This window comes from Mastacembelus armatus, chromosome 9 (assembly GCF_900324485.2).
Source record: "Mastacembelus armatus chromosome 9, fMasArm1.2, whole genome shotgun sequence".
NCBI classification, from domain to species: Eukaryota; Metazoa; Chordata; class Actinopteri; order Synbranchiformes; family Mastacembelidae; genus Mastacembelus; species Mastacembelus armatus.
In genome coordinates, this window is record NC_046641.1 from 16,443,573 (window position 1) to 16,468,421 (window position 24,849).

At 38.7% G+C, this 24,849-nt stretch overlaps 1 protein-coding gene across 5 annotated transcripts in view; it reads left to right on the top strand.

The window, feature by feature from the left end:
- pde4d (phosphodiesterase 4D, cAMP-specific) overlaps nt 1-24,849 on the top strand; it is a 143,744-nt gene that overhangs the window by 62,973 nt on the left and 55,922 nt on the right. Inside the window, exon 1 of one of the 5 annotated variants that reach the window (XM_026321376.1) lies at nt 7,480-7,499. The exons of the other annotated variants lie outside the window; for them this stretch is intronic. The gene's annotated coding sequence lies outside the window, so the exon portion shown is untranslated. Of the gene's footprint in view, nt 1-7,479; nt 7,500-24,849 lie in introns of those variants that run through there. 5 annotated transcript variants of the gene reach the window in all.

Here is a 24,849-nt window from a genome sequence, read left to right on the forward strand (position 1 = left end):
ACATCCACAAACAGAGGCGCTTCACTGTCGCACACACATGGTGAGACTTATAGTGATGAAAAAACTGATCGCTATTGTCACTGTTGTGTGTTGGTTAATATGGAAATACATATTTTGCCTGACAACATGTGGTCTAGACCCTGCTGATGGCAAACTTTCAAGGTCAGCGCTGTGTTTGTTGAACATTGTTTGTAAGAGAGGTGGTGTTGTGATAAGCCATTTGTGTAATTAAACTTCATTTGTAGTTTAGCTTGAATGCATTCATGTCAAATCTCATAGGAAACCTTCTTCTCACCTCAGATACACTAGTGAGTTTCTCTCTTGCTTATCCTCTCTATCCAGCTTAATTTCTATTTCTTTCTTTCTCTCTCCCTCTGTTTGTCTGTTTTTACCCATTTTTTTACTAACTCTCCCAGTCTTCCTCTGCCTTCTCCCTTCCAGTGATCTCTGCTTTTACCTGGGTAAAATACAAATAGTGCAATATCAGAATAGATATAACCCAGATCTGCCTGTTATGTTATTCATCACTAGATTTTATTCCCTCCTGCTGTGGTTTTCCTCTCCACACCTACCTGCCTGCAGTTTTTGACTATTAATTAGTCTTCTATTCCTGACTGTCTAGCAGCCTGTGTTTCACTCACCCACGCTTTATCCCATCCTCTCTCCCCCTTGTATGTCTCACCCTCCTCCCTGTGCTCATTTTTTTCTCCCCTTTAACCAGTTTCGCCCCTACACCTCCATTCCCTTCCCCCTCGTCGCCTGATATTCTCATCTCTTCCATTTTTTACAACTCATTTTTCTATTTCCTCTCCATTTTTCTCCTGCCCCCCACTCTGTCACTGTATATCTCCTGTCCCACTTCTTCTAGTCTCAGTTGCTCCCATTACACACCTTCCCTTTGGCATCTTGTCAGACTTATGATGTAATTTAAGAATTTTAATATATTCTCACATAAATTCTTTTTATTACCCCCTTTGCTTCTATCTTGAGGTGTGTTGTATCTCAATGTGATTTCAGGCATTTGAGTTTCCTTTCACATTCTTTTCTTGCTTTATTGTCATTTCCCCATTTTTCTTTTTTTCATTCATCTGTCATTCCTCTCCTCTTGCATTTCTCTTTTCTCACTTTGCTTTTTCAAAATAATTTCTATAATAGATCTTAGAGATATACAGTATCTCATGGCTCCTACAGAGGGCCATTGCTTCCTGTATGTGTGTATAATTGAGTTCATAAATTTTATCCATTTTCGTCTGCATGCAAAATTGCCCTGTCTGTATTTGTGCCAATGTGATAGTTTGTCCATGGTTGCTAATTCAGATTATGTAACTTTACACAGCACCACATTTGTTCCCACAAGTGCTGCAGTTTCATATTAAGAAGCGGAAGCATTTTCCTTCTTGGAACAGATCTTCCCTCATCCGCATGAGTTTGGGGCAAGTGAGCTTGATTTTCAAGAAAGGTGTTAAATATCTGAGGAGCAGGGGTGAAAAGAACAAGTGGTATAACTGCACAGCCATTACAGATGGCTATTGTCAGTATAGGTTAGCATAATGTTAATGATGAAAAATCCAGTTTTCAAAGGTAACAGCCAAGTAATGAAATGAAAAATCTCATGTAAGCACCACAATCAGCAGTGAATTTATTCTGTTGTCCAGCCCACCCTTAATAGAGATTATCTCCCTCCCTAGGCCATAGAATACTACTGCCATTCAATAATTATTAAATTATCCATATTGAAATTGAATTCTGATGCAAAGCTACTCACCAGTTTAAAAATACATTCACAGGGTAATTTCAAAATTAACTACATCAGTCATCCTGACATTTTAAAATGTATTAGCAGCACAGGTTGTGGCTCCACATTGAACATTTTAGAGGGCTAATTTCATTCTAGATTTGGTTTCTTCAGTAGATTTCTTGGCAAAACAACCTAAATGATAATTATGAATTCAATTTTACTTATTTATTACAGTACAACGTTTAAATTAAACAGTTTCTGGTTTGTGGTAACATTCTTCAGTCAGTGTTTAATAGTTAGTCTCAACCTGAGCATCTGTAGATGCTTTTCTTAGACGCTGGTCTTTGCATCATGACTGTTGCTGTGACAGGAGGGCAAGAGAAGACAGTAATACAACTTAATAAGACTTGTTGGTCATGTGCGTGTGTCGCGTCTTGACATATTGAAAAAACAAGAAGTAGATATATATTGATAAGACAGTGATAGAATGAGTTTTGGCAGTTGGGAGAAAAATTGCTGTGTTGTGCTGTGAGCATGGGTAAGCCAGTGCATGGATGAGACGATTTGTAAGAGAGACACCATCAAAAGGCTGTAAGCAGTCGGAAGGTTGACAACTGCAGTGTAATTTACTCCAATCACATCCTGATTGTTTTACAGCTGCAGGGAATCACAGGGCTGCTGTGCTGTAAATCTGGTGACATACACAGCCCTCGGTGGCTTCACTCCACACTTCATTAACAAGACAGTCCTTCTCCGTGGGCCAATTGGCCTGATGTACTGTTTCGCTGTTCTTATGGGCACAACAGCATGAAAACCATACAGAAATTGTTGCACAATTACTTTGAGAATGCTTGAGAGAATGTGTCCCAAATGCTGACTGGTTTCTCTGCTGTGGGGGGATTTGATTGCCTGTAATCATTTGCAAAGCATTTTGGGAGAGTTCAATTGAAAAGGCTGCTTTGCTGACACCAGTGAAACAGGGTTTGGTCTTATTATATGGCAAAACTGTTCATTCCAAACTGACTTGTTGGCAAAATGTGATGGTATAATAGTATTTTGGAAGATATAAATATTTGAGTGAGACTTAATTTGGCTTAGAGGATTTCAGATTAAGTGAGGTAGGTCTTAGTTGTTGCCGGTATTATTACAAGCTACAGCACTATCTAATGCAGAAGCATTAGTGTGGTTTTCTTTATGGAATTGAAAGGTGTTTCTGCAAAATTGGGTGTGTTGACAATAGACTTAAGACTTAGTATTTCATTGTGCCTTCCTATGAAAGGATATTTTTAGTTGATTCTAACAATAGTTAAGGCACATTTACATTGTCATGACTTGATATTAATGATATGTACAAACTGGTTTTCAGCCAGAGACAAAGCAGTTGCAAATAATTCCTTCACATAAAATATATGTGACATTTTATTTGAATGTACAATCTGAGCAGCTGTCTCTATTACCAGCCCACACCATCATCTCTTATATATTCTTTAGTCCATATATTTATAATCCTTTTGGTTTCATAATGAGTGCTGATATACCCTGAGGTCGCTATTATTTGATTAATGCCCCTGCGCCTTTATTTGTGAGAAGACATGCTTGTATAGTGTTGTATCATAAAGTTGGTCATTGATTGCTCGAAGCTGTACAAAGGCACATGTATAAAGGGTTGAGTGGTGTACTCTCACCTTCAAGTGGTGGAATGACGACCTGTTTTTTGTATTCTCTCCACCAGAATAAATCTGTTCATATCCTGTTTTAACTTTACTCCTTGCTGACCCTGAGGTATTTTTAATGCTGTTGCACAACAGCGTTCGATGCTGCATTGCAACAGTGCAAGTGAAGACTTTATGTAACAGGAGAGGGGGATTTCAGTGAGGGGAGAACAGGTGGTTTTGATTGGTGGTGCTCATCGGAGCACTTCTACTGACTGAGTAGTCTGACTAGGGAGCTTTGGATGGGACAGATGAATGATGCACTGATAGATACAGTAGCCTGTTGAAGGATTGATGGTTGGATGAACACAGTATGTTGTGGGATGCAGGGAAGGAGGCAGGACAGAAAAGAGGGAGAGTGTGGATGTAGAGGACCTCAAGCACAGTGGTGCTAAACTAAGCAAAGCGTGACTGTACTTCTCACATCGTTATATTATCTATTCCTGCTTTTGCTCTCATTTATCCAATTTATTTAAGTCAGCTGATGGACTTCCTACAGTAATTGTTGACATGTGTGTTTTGCGATTGTTTGCAAATCTGTGCATCCTTATAGTCATGTGACTCATGACTCATTCATTTTTCTAGAATTAGTTTGACCTTGACTGGTTAAATCATGACCTGTGTGATGGTTTAATCAATTAGCTTTAGAGTTTTTGTCACTGTTTGAAATAGACCTGCCAGCTCTTCTCCCTTGCTTTGAGTCTTTAAGTTAAGCTAATATGTCTGTCCTTTATAATATAGATATAAGAATGGTATCAGTCTTTTGAACTATTTCTCTGTGATAAAATGGATAAATGTATTTACCAAAATGTAAAATTGCCCCTTGAGTTATTAAAGCTTTTTAGCTTTTTTTATTATTTTGTTGGATTTACTTGGTGTACCATTAGAAATGGCACTAAATGTTCACCTGTTATTAGCTGATCACCAGAAAATTGAATTGATAATTTTTCAAAGAAAAATGTCAAATATTCTCTGGGGTTTTGTGCTTTTTTTCTGTCATACATGACAGCAAAATGTTTAGCCTTAAAGTACAGGTGAACATGTCTGGGGCAAATGAATAAATAACAGGTCTGTAGCAAAGCACCCTTCAGATGAGCCCTGAAATACCAACCACACTGGTGGCCTAAATACAAGATGTTCATTTCTGTCAACCTTTTAGTTAATACAAATACGAATCGGTTCAGATTAGATTCAGCACTGCTTGTTAGAAACATGTTTCTGTTTCTCAGTACATTGATTTGTCCATCGATGTGTTTCCCTCTTACAACTGAATCCCTCTTACTGCCTTCTCAGTGAGTGGCCACAGTGAGACTTAAGACTTTGCTTTGTGGCTTTTCCAAGTGAAATATGACTCTACCGTTACCTGTGGTTGTGACTTTAAATGGCATTTCTATTAATATTCATTGCCATTTTGCCTGTTGTGCTTTTGTATTCCCAACCTCCCAGGATATAATCCATCCCTTCCTTACATTTTTTGTTTTCAGGGTGTTGCTTTGTTTAAGTGATTACCTTCCATTCCTCTGAGGTGGGTTTGGATTGCAGCTATCGTCATACTGTGCAGCAAGGAGGATTCTCTTGGTTTTATCAGCCCAAACACTGCTCTCCACCCAGGAGAATAGAGTGCATGTGATTTGCATGCAAATGAGCATTTGAGCAGTGCTGCTGCTGCTACTGTGTTAATAGTGCAGGCTACATGATGCATCATCACAATACAAGCTTTTCATTTGCACAGAAGGGCAGATTTAGACTAATCAGTGAGATCACATGCTTTTGCATCAATGCACATAAACCTACACTATTGGATACTTACACACTTCTTTCACTTGTAGAGATTAGACAGAACCCTGGTTATATGACTCAGCTTTGACATTGTATCCTGTGCTACTCGCCAAATCAGCGTTGGCTGAGTTAAATAAGAAAACTGAGATTATATAACTCAGATTGAGAGACTGTGTGAGAGAAATGAAGAACAACTGAGGTAGAGAGGGTGAGAAGAATTTTTTTTTTTAATCTTCCTGTTGGAAGTGTATTTCATATCTCACCAAATGTACTATTTCATTTTTTGCAATATTTTACCTTGGAACTACTGTTATAATCTAGTTGTATTTAATACTGTAGAACTGAACTCGATTGATTTGGAAGTCCTTAAATAATCTTTGCTCCATTATAAATATAATTCCTGATATTGCCCGTCATGTTGTACTTTGCATTTCAGTCTAGCAGTCACTGACTGACCACACATGCCTACATTATCTGGGTATGTGTGGGGAACTGCTTGCATATATTGTAGCTGCACATTTTATAGTTGGAAAAATGTAACTTAATGTGACTTGATCAAGGAATAAGATGGGGTAAATGTTTATATGTAAGGACACGTAATTGTATTCCATGTGAATGTTGAATGTTCTGTCAGAAAGAAGGAGAAATGGTCACACACCAGCCCTTGCACTCTATGATTTGGAAAAGTTGCAAGTGGATGTTTCCACATTTGTGCATCCAAGCCTGTTTAAGCTCCTGTGAGTCTCTGTGGTCTTTCAGATCGTTCCTCCGCTTTTCATTTTCTTCACGTCGTGATCATCAAGCCCAGTGCAATGCCAGAAGTAGTCAGGCTCGCATCCATTATGTCAAATTCTACAACCCATTTAAAAACCAGTGGGGACATTGACTCCACCTCCAGTTTTGCTTGGAGATTTTTCTTACCTGTTAAAATTTTGATACCAGGTTAAAAATGTCATTTTCCAAAAGCATGTTGATGTACTTTACAGCTCAGTTCAGGAGGTCTTTAGTGAATTGAAATAAAGGGTATGTGCATATTGATAATAATTTGCATCCAACAGGTCCAGACACATGAAGGTGTGCTAACAGTGGTTATGGCACTGCCAGATTTAATTAAATGACAACAATGAATCTGAGATGAAGAGGCCACAGCTGCAGGGCTTCATCAAAGGCCTTTTGATATGTTGATATCTTTTTGATTCAACAAAATGACTAAAAGATTCTACCACTGCTTGCTCCAACATGTCAGCCATTCATGTACTTTATTACATTTATTGGCTTTAGTTTTACTGCAATCGAGAAATATAATAGAGTGTTATGAATATTAGTAAGCCTTCTTGTAGATGGTGCAAATGGTATTTAACCAGCCATTGATATCCACTTATCACATCTGAGATTGGGTCAGCTCAGCGTATATACTGGACAGGTCACTGCCCTTCATAGGATAATTAGTATGAGGTGTGTTAGGTAAATTCTTTTTAACAAATGGACTCGGAGGACGAGCTTCGGTAAGATTATATAGAAGTTTTACTTCACTACTGCCACTACATGAGAGTCACTGGCTGCTTGCAGCCCAACACATCAGTTTTCATGGTAACACAAAAGGGAGATGATTTCCCACAGAAAGACATCTGGGCCCTTATCAAATAGTCAAGGTTAGCGCAAACTGCTCTTACTGAGAGCAAAAATTATATTTCCATAATACACAGTAGGCCCTATTCAGAATTTTGTTATACTAGTGTAAGATGGATTGGATCACTTGAGGGTAAACATTTTAATTTCTCTAACAAGGTGCAATAGGTAAAGGAAAAATATGGAATATTTTATCCCTGATATTTTTCCATTTTAGTTTTTACCATTAATTTATTTATTCAATAAGGATAAAAGCGACTGCTGACCTGTCCAGGGTGTACCCCTGCCTTTCACCTGACTGCAGTGGGGAAGAAACTGTTCTTGTGGCGTGAGGTCCTGGTCCTGATGGACCAGAGTCTCTTGCCAGAGCAGAGGGGAGGGACTGGAAGAATTCTTGTCCGGGATGAGAGGGATCGGCTGTGATCTTGGCTGCGTGTCTATGGGTCTTGTAGATGTACAGCTCCTGGAGAGATGGGAGACTGCAGCCGATCACCTTCTCGGCAACGTGGATGACACGCTGCAGTTTGGCCTTGTCTTTCGATGTGAATGCAGCAAACCAGACCGTGATGGAGGATGTCAGGATGGATTCGATGATGGCAGTGTAAAAGTTCACCAGCATCTTTGAAGGGAGGAATAAGCAGGTATACAGTGGTGTGAAAAAGTGTTGGCCCCGTTCCTGATTTCTTTGTCACACTTTGTTTTAATATCATCAAACAAATTTAAATACTAGTCAAAGATAACACAAGTAAACACATCATGCGTTTTTAAATGAAGGTTTTTATTATTAAGGGAAAACAAAATCCAAAACTACATGGCCCTGTGTGAAAGAGTGTTTGCCCCCCTATTAAAACATAACTGTGGTTTATCACACCTGAGTTCAATTCCTCTAGCCACACCCAGGCCTGATTACTGCCACACCTGTTTGCAACCAAGAAATCACTTAAATAGAACCTGTCTGACAAAGTGAAGTAGACCAAAAGATCCTCCAAAGCTAGACATCATGCCAAGATCCAAAGAAATTCAAAAACAAATGAGAAAGAAAGTAATTGAGATCTATCAGTCTGGAAAAGGTTATAAAGCCATTTCTAAAGCTTTGGGACTGCAGCGTGTGAGACTGCATGTGGGACTGCACAGTGTGAGCCGTTATCTACAAATGGCAAAAACATGGAACAGTGGAGAACCTTCCCAGGAATACCCGGCCGACCAAAATTACCCCAAGAGCACAGCGACGACTCATCCCAGAGGTCACAAAAGACCCCACAACGTCCAAAGAACTGCAAGCCTCACTTGCCTCAGTTAAGGTCACTGTTCATGACTCCACCATAAGAAAGAGACTGGGCAAAAATGGTCTGCATGGCAGAGTTCCAACACGAAAACCGCTGCTGAGCAAAAAGAACATAAAGGCTCATCTCAGTTTTGCCAGATCCCCAAGACTTTTGGGAAAATACTCTGTGGACTGATGAGACAAAAGTTGATCTTTTTGGAAGGTGTGTGTCCCATTACGTCTGGCGTAAAAGTAACCCCGCATTTCAGAAAAAGAACATCATACCAACAGTAAAATATGGTGGTGGTAGTGTGACGGTCTGGGGCTGTTTTGCTGCTTCAGGATCTGGAAGACTTGCTGTGATAAATGGAACCATGAATTCTGCTGTCTACCAAAAAATCCTGAAGGAGAATGTCCAGCAGCCATCTGTTCGTGACCTCAAGCTGAAGCGAACTTGGGTTCTGCAGCAGGACAATGATCCAGAACACACCAGCAAGTCCACCTCTGAATGGCTAAAGAAAAACAAAATGAAGACTTTGGAGTGGCCTACAAAGTCCTGACCTGAATCCGATTGAGATGCTGTGGCATGACCTTAAAAAGGTGGTTCATGCTCGAAAACCCTCCAATGTGGCTGAATTACAACAATTCTGCAAAGATGAGTGGGCCAGAATTCCTCCACAGCGCCGTAACAGACTCATTGCACGTTATCGTAAACGCTTGATTGCAGTTGTTGCTGCTAAGGGTGGCCCAACCGGTTATTAGATTTAGGGGGCAAACACTTTTTCACACAGGGCGAGGTAGTTTTGGATTTTGTTCTCCCTTAATAATAAAAAACTTCATTTAAAAACCGCATGATTTATTTACTTGTGAAACATTAACGTGTAACAAACATGCAAAAAAATAAGAAATCAGGAAAGGGGCCAACACCTTTTCTCCACTTTAGATGATGGATGGATGAATAAAAGTGAGCTCATCTCATTAGGAGAAACCATATGTTATTATTTGACATATGGTTTCAGAGGTCTGTCTTCCTTTCCCTTTTCCTACCCTCACATGCTCTTCTTACTCACACATTCATTAACTGTAGCTGTATTTATTTCTGCTGATTTCCCCACTAGGGCTTGGACTTGATTGCTCAGGGAGAATTCAATTACTGATTAGGGTGCTGCTCTGATAGATGCAGCTGCAACAGGGTCTCAGAAGAGTAGCCTCAGGATGGAGAGAGTTGAGAAGACGAGTGCCAAAGTGAGGGGAAGTTTTAATAGCTATGAGTATCGTTGTAATGGACTGCAGCTGGCCATGCACTTTTTAGTGCATATCAGATAACAGCCACTGTGAAGGTTGAGAGATACCGGATACATTTCAGTCCCTTTTCACAGCTCCGTTGTCACTATGATAAAGATTCTCCTTATCATGCTTAGAAAAAAAAAATTCTTGACTCAAAATGACTGTTAGATGTGGCCTAATTCTTTCATTATCTTCTTCCCTGAGAGAGCCTTATTAGGCTAAGGTGAGATCCATTAATGATACATCGTGATGGTAAATTCATTGGTCATGTCTGATTATAGATGGCAGGCTCACCTCATTAAAGGATAATTGACAGTAGGGCTGTGCAATATGCACAAAATAATCATATTGCGATTTTTTTTAATGAATATTGCAATTGCGATTTTATTTGCGATATTTTGCAATTGCTTTTGCTTTTTCAAACATGCTACAAATGTATAGTGTGTCCGAAGCACTGCAATCATGTCCAGTTGTTCAAAGTGACAGCCTTCACTATATTAGATCCGTTGTCTGTGGTGATAGACACTTGTTACTCTTCACAAAGTCCCCATGATGCTAAAGCTTCTTTTAAACCTTGAGACATATTTTCTCCAGTGTGATCTCCTGGAAAGAATGCAAGCATCGACTTTTTATTTCAAAGTTGTCATTAATGTAATGGTCCGTCAAACTTGTATATGGCTCCATCATTCTGCTGGACCACGTCTGTGGTCGTGGCGTAGTATTTTATGGCGCTGTTTTAAGTGCTGGAACAGGTTTGTAGTATAGCCCCGTTTCGTTGCAATAATCATTTCACAAGTCTTGCAAATGACCTTGCTGTCATGATGTGGTTGTTTCTTTTTCCGGTCCAGCTTTTATTTTGGTTAGTTTCCTGTTTTATTAGTTATATTACTTTCACCTGTGTTTGATTAGTTCTGTTCCCCCATCTGCATATACTCCCTCTTTTCCTTTGTTCATTGTCAGAGCATTAGTTACTTATAGTAGAAGTAGTGTGGCGGTTTTCTTTTCGTGTTCGTCGTGTTTGCCTGTTTGCCTGCCTGTCCTTGCCAGAGTAGCGTCTAGTTCCCCAGACAGGAACTCTTTGCTTTTGGTGCCTGAGCCCTGGAAGATCCAGGGTTAAAATAAACCTATTTCGTGTTCTGCACTTGGGTCCTACGCCTCCTCCTTCATCTTCGCACCTCACACTCCATAACACTTGCTCTGTGACACATCCTCTCTCTTGAATCTAAAATACTCCTAAACGACTGATGTTGAATTTCTCTTTGGCACCAAATCATTTTTTTTTTTTTTTTACCTGCATCCATATTTTATGTTCTTTTCTCCTGTTCGCTTATTCTAGTCTCCCGCTTAGCATTGTTGGAATTTGTGCAGTTCGCTGAGTGACCTCTGATTGGTTCACATCTTAAACAAAAAATGAATAAATAAGTTAATAAAATCACGCCCTTGTGCGGTTTAGAAATCGCAAATGCTCAAATCGCGATTGATTTGCGATTGCGATTAATTGCACAGCCCTAATTGAAAGTATAACCCTCTCAGGTCATAATGTGTATTTTTCTGACATTAGATTAGTCTTTTTAGGTCCCTATCAAGATACATATAAAACATGAAACGTGCTATGTAATTGACTACTTACCAACTGAAAGTTTTCCTTTGTCTGGATTTTGGAAGCTAACAGCATGAGTGTACAGAGATACAGACTATTTGTGTACCAGGCAGATGGAAAAGTTCAGACGACATCAGAATTTTTAAAGATGTAAACACAGCTGTTGCTTTAAGTGCATATTACATAAGGAAACCATGTGTATACACAGTACAGTGAATATTTGTTTCATAATCATCTGTTATTAGTTTGTAGTCTTTCCATAAAACATGTATGTGTAGCAGTTTATCTGCTAAATAAAAAAGCAGATTAGATTTTTATTTATTTTAATTTTTTTTTGTAGTTACATTAATAAATCATGCAATCACCCTTTTTCCCCATCTGGCCACTCCTGCAGGAGCTATTTTGTTGGAATCTTTTCAGCTTTTCAAGGATTGGTCTTATATTGAAGAGCAATGTACAAAAGCATTGTACGGTGTATGGTTTTTCTAAGGTCAGGTCATCTTCCCTCATCTAACAAGGCCCCCTCCCTGTTTCATCCTTTTAATTTAGTCCAGTTCACTTCATTCAGGTTTTTAGTGGTCTGAAGCTAGATATGTAGTGACATGACAAGTTGCATCTTGTCATCCATGCAGTAATAGCAAAGATGATATAAGACAGGAGGAGGCAGAAGGACAAAGGAACTGTGGTCTCCTGTGACTCGTAGCAACCAGATGGGTTGGGAAGCTTTGTGACCTGGCTGCTTTTTATTGAAACAGTGTATAAAAACGTCTGCTGGAGGAGATGCAGTACAAATCACAGTCAAACCACAATAAGCAACCAGAGGCAGACCAGGGAAAACTGATCTGCTTCACAGGCTACATTTTCAGGGTGGTTGGTAGCACTTCATCTGTTTCTTAACTGCTTTTCCGACCTATGCAGCTTCTTCTGTCTGAATGGTGTCTTAGCACAGAGAGACGATGTCCACCTTTAGCGATTCTAATGAGTTGCATGTCCAATTAAGATGCAGCTGCCTCCTATGTTGTGAGAGCCATCCTGTTATTGATGTCATCCCTTGATCATTTTTCACAGCTGCTTCCAATATCCTGCTCTTTATGAGGGTGTGTTTTCATCTTTTATGTGCTCTCATTTGTGTGTGTATGTCTGTTCAAATATAGACTGTGCAAATACATCTGGCGGATTCATTGGTGCCTTTGTGTCTGTGCATTATGTGAATACACATGCACACATAAATTTATATGCACGTTCATGTGTGTGCATAGATCTATGCATGTGTATGTATGTGCTTCTTTACAAGTGCGTGTGTTTATATGTGTGTTCTTGTTTGACAGTACCTATCCTGATTACCAGTCTTGTGCTGTCTGTCTGACCACTGGGGCTGTCTCCTTTGATTGCCTTGATTCAGTGCTGCTGCATGCAGTAATGAAAGATGAAAAATGAGCAGCATGCTCTGAGTATGAGGTAATTGGTCTGCACCTAGTTTCTCAGGGTTCTCAGGAGGCAAAGGCTGAGGGAGGCAGGGAAAGGAAAATGGAGGAAAGGAGGTTTAAACAGCATGTGTGCACTACTCTGTGTATAAGAGCATGTGCAGAGACAGTGTCGCATCTTCTTAGGATGATAGATTGCTCAACATTCAAAGCTTCACTGCAATGTTCATAATCCTTACAAGTATTCTGTTTTTTTCTTGTTCTTATTATGTGTCATAAAATACAACTGATACAACTTATTTCCCATCTACAGCAATGTATTCAGGCTACATGGTCTTTGTTGTCAGTTTATTAGGTACACTTAACTAAAACTAATGCAATCCCTTTAGGAAGGTGATATTAGAAAATTACTTACATGATTAATAAATGATTCAATTTCAAATTTGAATGCAGAAATAAATTTAGCAGCAATTATTTAAATTTATTGTCACATGTATTTTGGAATGTGCCAAAATTTATCAAGATCATATTTATTGCCAAGTATGTTGGCCGCAATGTCAGAAAAGAAATTAGTCACTGTTAATAAAATGAATATAAATCACTTCATACTATATCATATTATCATGCAATAGCATGTTAATTTCTTGTATTAAATTGTATAGAGTATTGTGTATGATATATGTAATTGTATTAGGATATTGTTCCTCCCTGCAGTATATATGCAGTCTACAGCCTTATTATGATAATATCTTCTCAATTTATAAAGCACTCAAAGACTGTTTTCTCTAACAGCATGCCCCAGAGGAAAGGGTAGACATTCTCATTTTCACATGCAATATAAAAGAAACTATTACAATTGTTAATATAACATTGATTGCAATATGTTATCTACACTTAATAATATTGTAATTGTCTGTAAAATCCTCAGTACTCAACAGAGAAATGTTTGTTTTAGTGGACTGAGTTGCACTAGATAATATAATTCTACTGCCAATTTTTTCATTTGCTCTCCCAACACCTATAAAGCTATCTATTTATAGAAGTACATTTATGAGCATGTTGCAGTGTGAGCCATGTGTGCCCTGTCTGGCTCAAATCTTTTTGATACTTTAGTTTTCAGGGACTGTCTGGATACTGACCTGAGGTGGTAGGATTAGGACTGGTACTCATAACAGATCCCACACACACTCAAATCACCTTTTATGGCTTTATATCAGTGCTCTTGGTGACAACTGTCAAAGGTATGATGTATTGACCATAAATAATGCACTGCTTTATATGAAATAATATATGAAATAATTTTATCCCTAAATACTTAACATAATTGGCTTTGAACATTGATTTTCGACATTTTTCTTTACAGGATGAGCTTTTGGGGCTTGTCTGCGTCTTTTCAGTACTTAAGGAGCAGTAGTTTAGAAATATGCACTGCAGAAATGGCCAATGATAGTGGGAAATGGGGAGACAGGAAATACAAAGGACAACAGTTGCATCAGACTCCATTCATGACACATACAAGCACAGATACATACTTACATTACACTCCAAAAAATTGGCAGATATAAAATCAAATATACTTTCAGCTAAAAGTGTCAGACACAGTAACTTGTTTGGAGCTTCTGAAAAGACAAAATATATTCTCTCACACTAACCAGTTACATGTATTTGTGACGTAAGCTGTTTTTGCTGGAAAACCTAAGATATAGAGCTCAGCTTTTAGCTTAACATCTCATAAATATCTTATATATAGATTTTCTATAGTGATGATTGTAGGTGGAAAATGGTGAGCAACAGCAATTTTGGATAGATAAATCACAAGAGTATTACACATTACATAAAGGACCAGTGTAATTCCATGGCCAGTACATTGAGATCTTTTTTTCTTGGACTGGAAAGCTTTAAATATCAGCTCAGTGCTATAAAGACATTCTTTTTTGAGACAGGGAAAGATGTATGTATTGCAGATGTCCAAATCTAGTTTACCAGTGGCACTAACTTTGGTCAGCATGTCACAACTAATTATTGACAATACTGCTTTGTAAATAAAATTTTGCACAGCATCTGCAGCAAACTTTACATAGACGGTCCAGCGTTTTAAAATTCTGACAGGTTGAGAAAGAGATGAGTAAGAGTGATTCACACACATCATGAACCCTGAATGACCTGGTCTGGAAGAAAATCTCCTGCAGTGCTATAAGCCTACAGTCTTAGTGTTAACGACTTTTTACATCCACTATAAATACATTCTGTGGATCTGATTTAGTGTTTTTCTCCGTGATGTTGATGGTATTACAGGAATTGTTAACACATGCACTAACACGCGGGCACACACATAATGGACGTATATATCAGGATGCAGAGAGCCTCTCGGTGTAGAGGGCTGTTCATTTTAGGAAGCTGTCAGACAACAGGCGGCTAACCTGGATATGAACTCTCTGTGCCAGCAGTGTTGAGGGAGCGCTGTGTGCCCATGCATGCTGGAAGACTTTGTGTTCACCCCCCCCGGTTTCTTATCACTTGTGGAGAGATGACCTTTCCATACCGCTGTGTGTCTTCACTCTTCTTGGCATGAGGTTTGATTACACGTCAAACTGTGTTGTCAACAGCATCTAATCCAAAGTGCCTCTGTCCCACTATCACTCAGACTCTGTGTGGATCTTGAGTGCATTTGTCTTTTTTTAACGTGGTAGTTATTTTAAGCATTGCTTAGTTTGTTTACTGACCTCTTGGTAAGATTTCTTGATAACTGGGTTCACCTTTGCTCAAATTTCCAGTGTTGCATAAAACTAGATATCCATGGTGCTAGACTGCAGCCTTTCTGTGTTGTAATATTGAAAAGAAGCTAGAAATAAGGAGCTAATTTTAGAATCAAATGTACCCTATTTGATTTTGGAAATAATGGTTATCATGCCACAGCTTCTCTTAATTACTTGTGTATGCCTTGTCTTCTCAGCGGTATGAGATGTGTGTTGACTTGTGTGTTGGTGTGTATGTGTAAGTGCTTGTCTTCATGTTGCAGTAGGGGGCAAAATTGATTTCAGTGCCAGAACTGCCTAATCTTGCTTTAAAATTGGTATTCGATAGAAAGCTTATCTGAAAAGCCAGAGAGCAGAAGGTGGAGGAGGAAGAAAAAAGAACATGAGGAAAGAAATTAAAGTGGGATCGGAGTCTCGTGCGTCAGTGGCCTGATTCTGCATAGACTCCTTTGTTTAGACTTATAACTTGCTTTCAGTGGCTCAGACATAGGGCTTGCATCACAGGAATTGCGATTGCTTTTTGGAGAAGAGCCAGTCAAGTAGCCTTTCTACAGACTGTCCTCGCTGTAAAACAGCTGATGTTCTTTTCCTTCTACTCTTCAGGAGCTCTGGAGGATATCTGTAGAATAACATTATGCTGCAGTTTAGCTGTCCTATAACATGACGCCGTTCATAAATGATTTGATTGGTTCATCTGATGTACTATGAAGTACGTTTGGTCTTCAAAACAAAGACTGGTCTTTTACACTCACACAGTAATAAAACATCACTCTAATATGACTGTAAATGAAAATACAGTGCACAAGGGAAAGTTTGCATAGGCGAGTCTGAAAAATGGTGGATTGGTGTCTTTGAGTTGGGAGTGAGTTGCTGTGTGAAAAACGTGTACCTTAATGTCTTTATAGTTCAGGGAAAGCTGGAGCCCTGAGTCCACAGGTGAATTAATTCATCATCAGAAGTAAGACGGGCGGTACTGGGCTGTCAATATGAACAGGGCGGTGAGCCATAACAAACCACATCCATGTTCCATCCCTTACTTATGATCTTGAGCTTTTGACAGACCGACAAAGGACATCACAGATAAAAGCGTCTGAAATGAGTTTGCAGAAGAAGCTGGTGCCACTTAGGTTAGCCTGCTGCCACTGCAGCTTGGGTCTGGATAACTGATGATGTGGTACACTGAACAGGACACTCCTTTTGCTTCTCTTGCAATAAAACAAAAATTTCTGATAAAATCTTTTCTCTCTTTACGAAAGGCTACTCTAGACTCATTTTCTTAACAGTTGCTGACAGCTTTCTAAACTGAATTGAGTTTTCTGTCTTTATGTTTTCTTTTACTTTCTATCATAAAATACAGCAGCATTTAATTTTCTCCTGCATGTCTGTTTTCCCAGTTGCTTTGCGATTAGGATAGACCCGAGAGTTTATGTGCAGAATATTAGATCTTTCTTTGAAGGCCTTTTTGATCTGCTGCCTTACAGTATGGTGCAACTGAGGATACAAGATCTATTAGAAGCACCATTAGAGCAGAACAGAGTAATAATCTGGCCTTTTCCTTAGTCTCATGAGAGACATAATTTCAGAAATACTGATATTAAGCGAAGTGTTATAGATTATCATAGGCAAAGATATAAACAAGATAAGGCTGAGGCAGCAAGGGATGGAAGATTCACCATAAAGCATATAGTTAATTTTAGCCTTCATCAGTAAGGGTACATTGCATTTTTTTAAGTTGCCGACCAGTGTGTTTAAGATCATACATGCCACAGTTGAAAAAAATCTTGCATTTGGAGAAATACAAACACACATTTGTCCAAATGTAACTATATCCCATGAAAATGATCCACAAAATCTAAAAATGATACAGAGATTGTTTAAAATTGTATACTTGAATATCATTACTTAAATTAGGATTTTCTAGGGCACTAATTTATAATGTTGGTATTCACAGATGGACATCATTTGAAGGGTGGAAGCCTACATTATTCATGGAGATGGAAAATGCTCTGTGAGACTAATTTGATGGTGATGATACCTTTATTGTTGCCTGGGAGAATTTAATTGCATGTGACAGTTGACATACGGCATTACAAAACAGTTAAAAACACATGCACGTACAGTGAACGAAACTAGTCATTTGTAAACATAATATAACTGAGTGCCACTGTAAAATCCCCAGCTCATATTTACTGATGGGTCAGTGATGATAGTGAATCCCTTCCTAACTGCACAAGTCTTAGATATAGGCAGGATGTTATACAAATGACAAAATCACACTGATCTGTCTCACCTCTATAGCTTTCCCTCGATATTTATTTATAATTTCTGTGTCATCAGAAAATTGAACTGAAATTCACTCTGTAGCTTACCTCTACAGAGTAATATAATATAATATAATATATAATTTAAGATTGCTACTAAGGTCAAAGCAATTTCTCACAAGTAATAGAATAACAGAATCAAATAAACATAAAGACTAGTTAAATTAAGCTGCTCAGTTCAAGAATTTACTGATGTTACTTGGGAGATTTGACTGAATAATGAGCAGATTTTGGTCTGTTACTATTTCCTATATTGTATTTTTGGGGTATTTTGCAAATTGCAGCCCCACTTTACAATAAGGCACCAAAAAAGAAGATGGAAATTCAACTGAACAGGTTTGAAGAAGCCAGCAGACAGTTCTAATTCATAAGCTAATAGATTTTTAGGGGATGATTCCTGCTAAAGAGGCAATTTCATACAAAATGTACTGTGGATGTTAGTGATATAGAAATATGACTATGTTTTTGCCTGGATATTGACCAGTCCATCACTCAGGTAATCATGGATTCTGATTGTCCTTGATTTATCTTCTTCTCAAAATTGCATCTTTTCTCTTTCATACCAGTGACCTGTTTGTTCGGCCACACAGTGGTGATGCTTGACGAGATAGCGACATCAATGCATATACAGCACAATGCCTTTTTGTTCTGTGTAATCACATCTAATTTCTGCATCAAGTTCACCAAGAGAAAGAAAGAGCCTGGTGAACAAGTTTAAAAGAAACAAAAAAAAAAAACATTTTCACTTAATAGAACATCATCATCATTTTAGCCACGAGTCCTCCACTTTAACTGTAAGTCTGTATTTGTTACAGCAGCATCTACACGTACACGAATTGAGTTAAACGTGTGCTTGCTGGTGTGCCATGAAGTGTGTCTGTGTGATCATATGAGATGGCGAGATGCCACACGTGTACTGACATGTTTTAGCACACAGACGAGCAAAAACATCACTGTGTGCTTGCATATTGACGTGTGTATATGCTTTCCTATCAGTGCGTGAGTGCACGTGCGTGGCTGCCAGTGTCTGCTTTTGTTGGTAAGCATATATTATTTTCCTGTCTGTGTGCCAGCGGTGGGAAAACAGCTATTGGTGGGTTCCCAATTGTAGACAGAGGCATGGCGAATAAGCTGCTGTGATTAGGTTGAGCTCCACTCTGGTATTTTTGTTTGTTGTGGAGCTTAAGCTCTTAAGCAAGTATTGCTTAAAGGTGAGTCTTCAGACTTGTATTCCTCCCTTATCCTATCTTTTTTTCTTTAGATCATCCTCCTTCCCGTCCACTATTTTTTTTATTTTTCTTCCTCTCTTGCCTCAGAGAAAGGAGAGTGAAGAGATGTAAGAGGGTTCTAATCCATGTCACAAAAGTTTGTGGTAAAACGGAATCACTGCTTTCATTTTGGAATTGCAGATAAAACACACGTATATTTACTGTGGAGAGGGTGCTTGTACAAAAACCTAATTCCCTGTAGATTTCTCTTTCTCATCATGCATCCATTATCACCCAAGCGCACACACATGCAAAAATTCACTCACAATACATGTACATCTCCTGTGCAGAAATCCATGATGAAAAGTGCAAAATTGTGGATACAACTTAATTCTGCCTGTGTCTGCTTTGACTATGTAAAACACACACGAATAAAGCCAAGAATCTTCACGCTCGCTCCCCCATCTCACACACACATACACACACACACACACACACATATGCATCCTCTCTCAATATCCAGGGCTAGTGATTAAAAGACATCATTATCTTGCTATGGCCGTAATGAGAAGCACACACCTGTTTCCCCCAGCTGTTCCTGATAGCAAGCTGTTGTCCTTCGTTCTAGCACCAGACGCTTTGGAGGTGATGACTATGTGATACCATAAATCAGCAGCTGAGAATCTAGTCACCACGGAAACAGGCCTTATTAGAATCAGCTAACCAAAGACAGTTGTCCTTTACCCGTGTACTCTAAGTCTTGGGCAGAATGGGCTTTAGTCACAGTAGCTTTCTAGCCATTGGCACCAAATGCATTCAGGAGAAGCTTGAGATCATCTGTGCAGTCAGTGGCTCAGTGATGCTCGGCTTCATGAGACATGATCAAATATGGGCGTAAGCATGACTGACATGACAGAACATAATATTCTCATTATTCTCTCAATGCAGCCAAGTACATACATGATGTATCAATGCATTTATACAGTCTTCAGTTTTCAGTTAAAGGTTTTGGATTGTTCTACTGTATGTAGGTGCTATTTTCCTTTTTATTCTGTTAAACTAGTAGGCAGACCTTTTGTCATATTGAGAAATGTTTCTGAGGGCCTCTATATGCCTAAATGTGCTAATTTCTTTAAGGCTGGTGTCTTTGTTGTTCGTAAGCATTGTACGTCTCCTAAAATGTCTCCATTGAGTTCACAGATGGATGAGCTCCACCAGCTCTTTCCATTAAAATGTCCTGTCAAGACAATTCAAAGACATTTCTGAATAATGACTGATGGTGTGAACTAAGATGGTTATGAAAGTATCTGATGTTTCATTTAGGTCTTTCTTTTTGATTTGTAACAAGACCTAATCATGCAGTCTTAGGACTATTAATTGTCTAGACTGTAAATTTAAACTTAAATAGCAAAACCATATAGAACCATAATCAATTCTACAGTAAAAACTAGGCAAAATCTAAATCTGTCTTAAACGTCAATTGCCAAAGTAATTTCATGTGTTTAAAATAATAAAACCTGGTGTCACTTCATTTTAGTAGTGAAATGGACTTTTGCTGTGTTCCTGTAGAGATATGGACTTTTGCTGTATATTCACTGAAGATTTTTGTCAAAGAAGAGGACTAAGAGTTCAGATAACTGAGAAAACAAAGGGTGGATGATGTGGGGAGAGAGAGAGAGAGACACTGAATATGGCTTGACTCAGATCAATAGGCTTACATTGGGATGGAGAGTGAGCAGTTTTCTCACCACTGCAGTATGTTGATACACACTCCATGGTGTGCTTAATTCTGTGGTGTGTGTGGGAGGAGGGGGGCGGGGGTACTTGGGGGGATGCATGTCCATTTAACAGAGGGGAAAGAAGGTGTTTTAGTACTCATATACTATGTTCCCTGATGCTTGTTTAAGCAGAAATATCCTGTCACTGCAGTCAATAGATTAGCCTGATAATATCTGTCTCATTCTTTCACCCCCTTCTCCCCTGTCTCCCTCCTTTGCATTTCTCTTTCTAGGTAAGTACCAAAACAGCAGAAGTTTTATTTGAGCATGAGACAATTCAAAAGGTAATCTAATCATTCTTTCTCAGTTTTGCAAGCCTGAATATTGTGTTTTGATGATTGAAAATTGAAAACTGAACCATGGCCGATACTGATGGTGATGGTCATAATAATAGTTATTATTATTAACCATCTTTAGAACCACTGGACTGTTTAAGTACATCTGTCATAACTGTGACATGATAATGAAACCCAATCTCTACCACATGATAAAATCTCACTAACTGTAAGGTTGCCGCTCACATATAATGAGACTGGCATGAGCAATATGTGTCTACATGGCTTTCACCTAATGGTGGTGTTGTGTTTTGCTGCTAACCTGTTTATCTAATCAGGTGCTTAGGTTAGGGGGTCTATCTCATTAACTCACAGCATATTGATTTCCTGTGTTCAGAGCAAAGTGCTTTGCAGCAACCTACTACTACATTCCCAGATGGGAGGAATGCATGTTGTTTTCCTATAACTCATCAATCGATCCCACTGTGTGCGCGCTGTTTGTGTTTGTGAGTTGGTGTGCCTGCAGTCATGACGCTATGTAAAAATAGCTACCAAAGCAGATTGATTTCAGGAGAAGCATGTTTTTATGTTTGGATATAGCTCAGCTCAAGTGGGAGACAGATTTAGCTTTTAGCATAATATCAACAGCCTTATTTGAGATTTGCAATAAAAACATAACATCAGTGCTCTGATGTATTTGCGATTAATGAAAAGTAGTCTAATACACTTTGCATTGCTGAGGCTCCAAAAATGTTTGTTACCCTTAATCAACTCAATTTATGAATTCTAATACGCAAGAGCTTCATCCATACAAATGTGTCAATGTTTGGAGCCAACAGTTGTCGTGTGTGTATAATCAGTAAGTAGTTATTGCATTTGACATGGTTTCTTTATATAAACAGATGTAATAGGGAGGGCTGATGTTTGACCAGCCTAATATCAGTCTAGCACTCTATGCAAAGAGAGAAAGTGGATCTAAGGCTGCTTTCCATTTCACTGGACATTTTTTTATGGATTTAATTGATTGTAAATGTTGCATAGAGTATCTGCTCTTCTGCTGCTAGGCAATATTGAAAAAACTGTATTGTCACTCTTGCTGACATGTGCAGATTATGATAAATGCTTGGGAGTGGTTTCCCTTTCATGGAGCACATCAATGTGGATGTGTGCCTTTTGCTGCATTGAGGGTGGTGTGTGAATGTGTGAGAGGGGAATGCGTCATTCTGCTACTTGCAGAAACCCAGCAGCTCCCCTTCGGTAGCTCCCATGGTGTTTCTATCCATTATGTAACCCTGCTGTTCTCAAACTATTGCCCCTTTTCTCACTCTCTCTCTCTCTTTCTCTCTTCATCCCTCTTCTCTTTTTGAGTATGAGTGTGGACAGTATAGCAATTTTTCCTTCTCTGGAGTTTTTTGGGTGGGACTAAGGGTTCGTTTTATGCTGATGTGCAGCTTGAAAGTGTGTGCCACAATGCAGCAGAGAGCAACTTGTAGAGGCATCGAATCAGTATTCTGTTTGTTCACTCATTTATTTATTTTTTTCTCTCTGCTTAGCTCTTTCTTTCTGTATGTGCCTTCCTTGTAGTTATAACTGTTCTCTCTGCTTATCCATGCATCCATCCCCACCCACTCGTTCTCTGCAGCATACCTTCCTGTGGTACAGCTGGAGACACAGTTGGATAAAGCAAGACATTTTCATGAGTTCTCCCTTCACACCCTGGTACTTACAACTCAGCACAGGTACAACTCACAAAGAAAATAAATGGAGAGAGACTCCTGGAGAAAAAGTATGAAGGAACAATTGAATTAGAATCTGTAGTTTTATCAAAATGAGTATAATATTCCCATTGTAATTATTTGTATGAATAAATTTACACATAATCTGAACTGTACACTAAAAATCAAATTTATGCCTTTGTTTTGCCTGAACAAGTCCCCCTTTTATGCAGTGGCTGACTGGGTGATGTTACATAACTTTGCCATGAGAAGCAGCTGCTTTATACAATCAGCAGGGGCAGGTGTTCGCCAGCATGGCACATGGCAATACCCATTACCTTCGTGAACAATTTTATTGATGGCAGTAACATGACACTTTGTTGGTCTCTGTGGGGAAGCTCTCTATTTGTTTACTCCTCTCACAGTAGATGTCACTGCATAGGGTCATATACAGAACGGAACACCTGCAGAGGATGGTGTCAATATCTGTATCCAGATGGTTGTACTATATATCCATGATTTATTAACTCTAATAATTAGCGATTTCAGTCATTAAAATTTGTGACATATAAAATGGGATAACAGCAGACCAGGTGAGTGCGAAGTAATAGAAATTCGGGTTTGCATTGGCAACAGGCATACTGATCAATTCTTGAAAAGCAATTTCAATCACACTTCCAATTTTCAGCATGTCCCATGCACACAGTGTGCATGACATCCATGGACATTTTTTGCAGTTCTCCCTATCCACTGTTTTCCTTTCCACCTTTTTGTGTCTAACTTAAAAGCCAACAAGACAAACACACCCATGACTTATAGGAACACATGCAGCGGAAATGGCTTGTAAACATGCAATGCACATATACAAATAATATACTTTATTTTAAGAAAATCCAGTTTTTGAATGTGTTATGAGGAAGGAAATTCATTCAGAACGTTAGAGCTCAGAGAAGCACACAATGACTTTGGGTGAGAAACACTGGGTTGACACAGAGCTATTTACTTTCAAGAAAACTTCACATTTAACCTAACTTGACAGCTCTATTTTCCACCTGAGCACCACTTTAAAACAGCAAGACAAGCACAAGTAAACACAATTAATATAACTTCACACAGTAAGAAAACTGATTACCTGGGAAAAATGATTTCCCTTTAAGTAAAACGTCACTAAACAGATGGTTCTTATCTACAAACTTGTAGGATGCCAAATGAGGATATATTTACTATGTGCTAGCAGTAAAATGTATTGATTGAATTGAAACTTGATATTCAGCAATCACTGAGGTAGAAAATCTGCAATTTTGTCTTCAAATGCTGGTGGCCATGCAGGCATTGCCAGTGTCAGTAGCAATGCCAAGTTGCATATTCAGGAAGCAAAAGTAAAACTTAATATGCTGTCATTGTCACATTGCTACCTACACCCACACAAATAACACAGCTGAATTTTGCAAATGTTCTCTGAACGTTCTGGAGGAAAAATCTTTCTGGAAATGTGAGAAACCAGTAAGTTTGGTAGATGATGTGGGATGTGAGAGAGTGCTTATACCCCTTTATTAGAAAGAAAGTAATTTGTAGAATGTACTGGATATCAGGGGGTTTTATGTAATAAATCCGAAGGTGTAATCTTATATAACAGTCTCTAGGTGGGGCGAATACCTGTGAGTGATGTTTTCCAGTTAAGCAGGAGATCTTTCTACTTTAGTGCTCCTCCTTGCTGAAATTAGAAATCAGATTTCTGAAAACTGGTTTCATGTTTGTTTCCAGTAAAGCAATATGTTTTTCAGTGTCTCATGTTATAAAAATTCATAGTGGTAGTTTCCTTTTGTGGCTTGTCTTTTAGAACCTGCAAGTACACACGGAGTGCACACATGCTAAACAATCCAGCACACAGACATTAATTGTAATCTCTTTGTATTTAAGTGAATACTATTAAACAGAGTATAAGGTATTTTGATGTATTCATGATTTCATCAGCCAACACTAAAAATATGTTCTTAGGAAGATGGGGTGTGAGAGAAAGTTCATCAGATGTTCTTGTAGTTATCCTTCTAAAATTAACCTACACCAACCTCAGCAAATGTCAGACAAATGTGGCAAACCTCACAGGGATCACTTCTCACATTATGAAACCCCATTTCCCTCCTTATCCCATCTGCAGGTGTATAACATTGCATCCCATAAAACATTTACTGGAACAGTCATTGCCTTGTGTTCCTCCATTCCTCTCTTCTGCTTTCACCTTCATGTAACACAAGATCACCTAGTACAGTAAAATGTTTTGTTTTAAAATTTTTACTCCGTTCATATGACATTCACATACATTCAATTAATAGGTGAATTTGCTAAGCATTGTCACTGTCAGT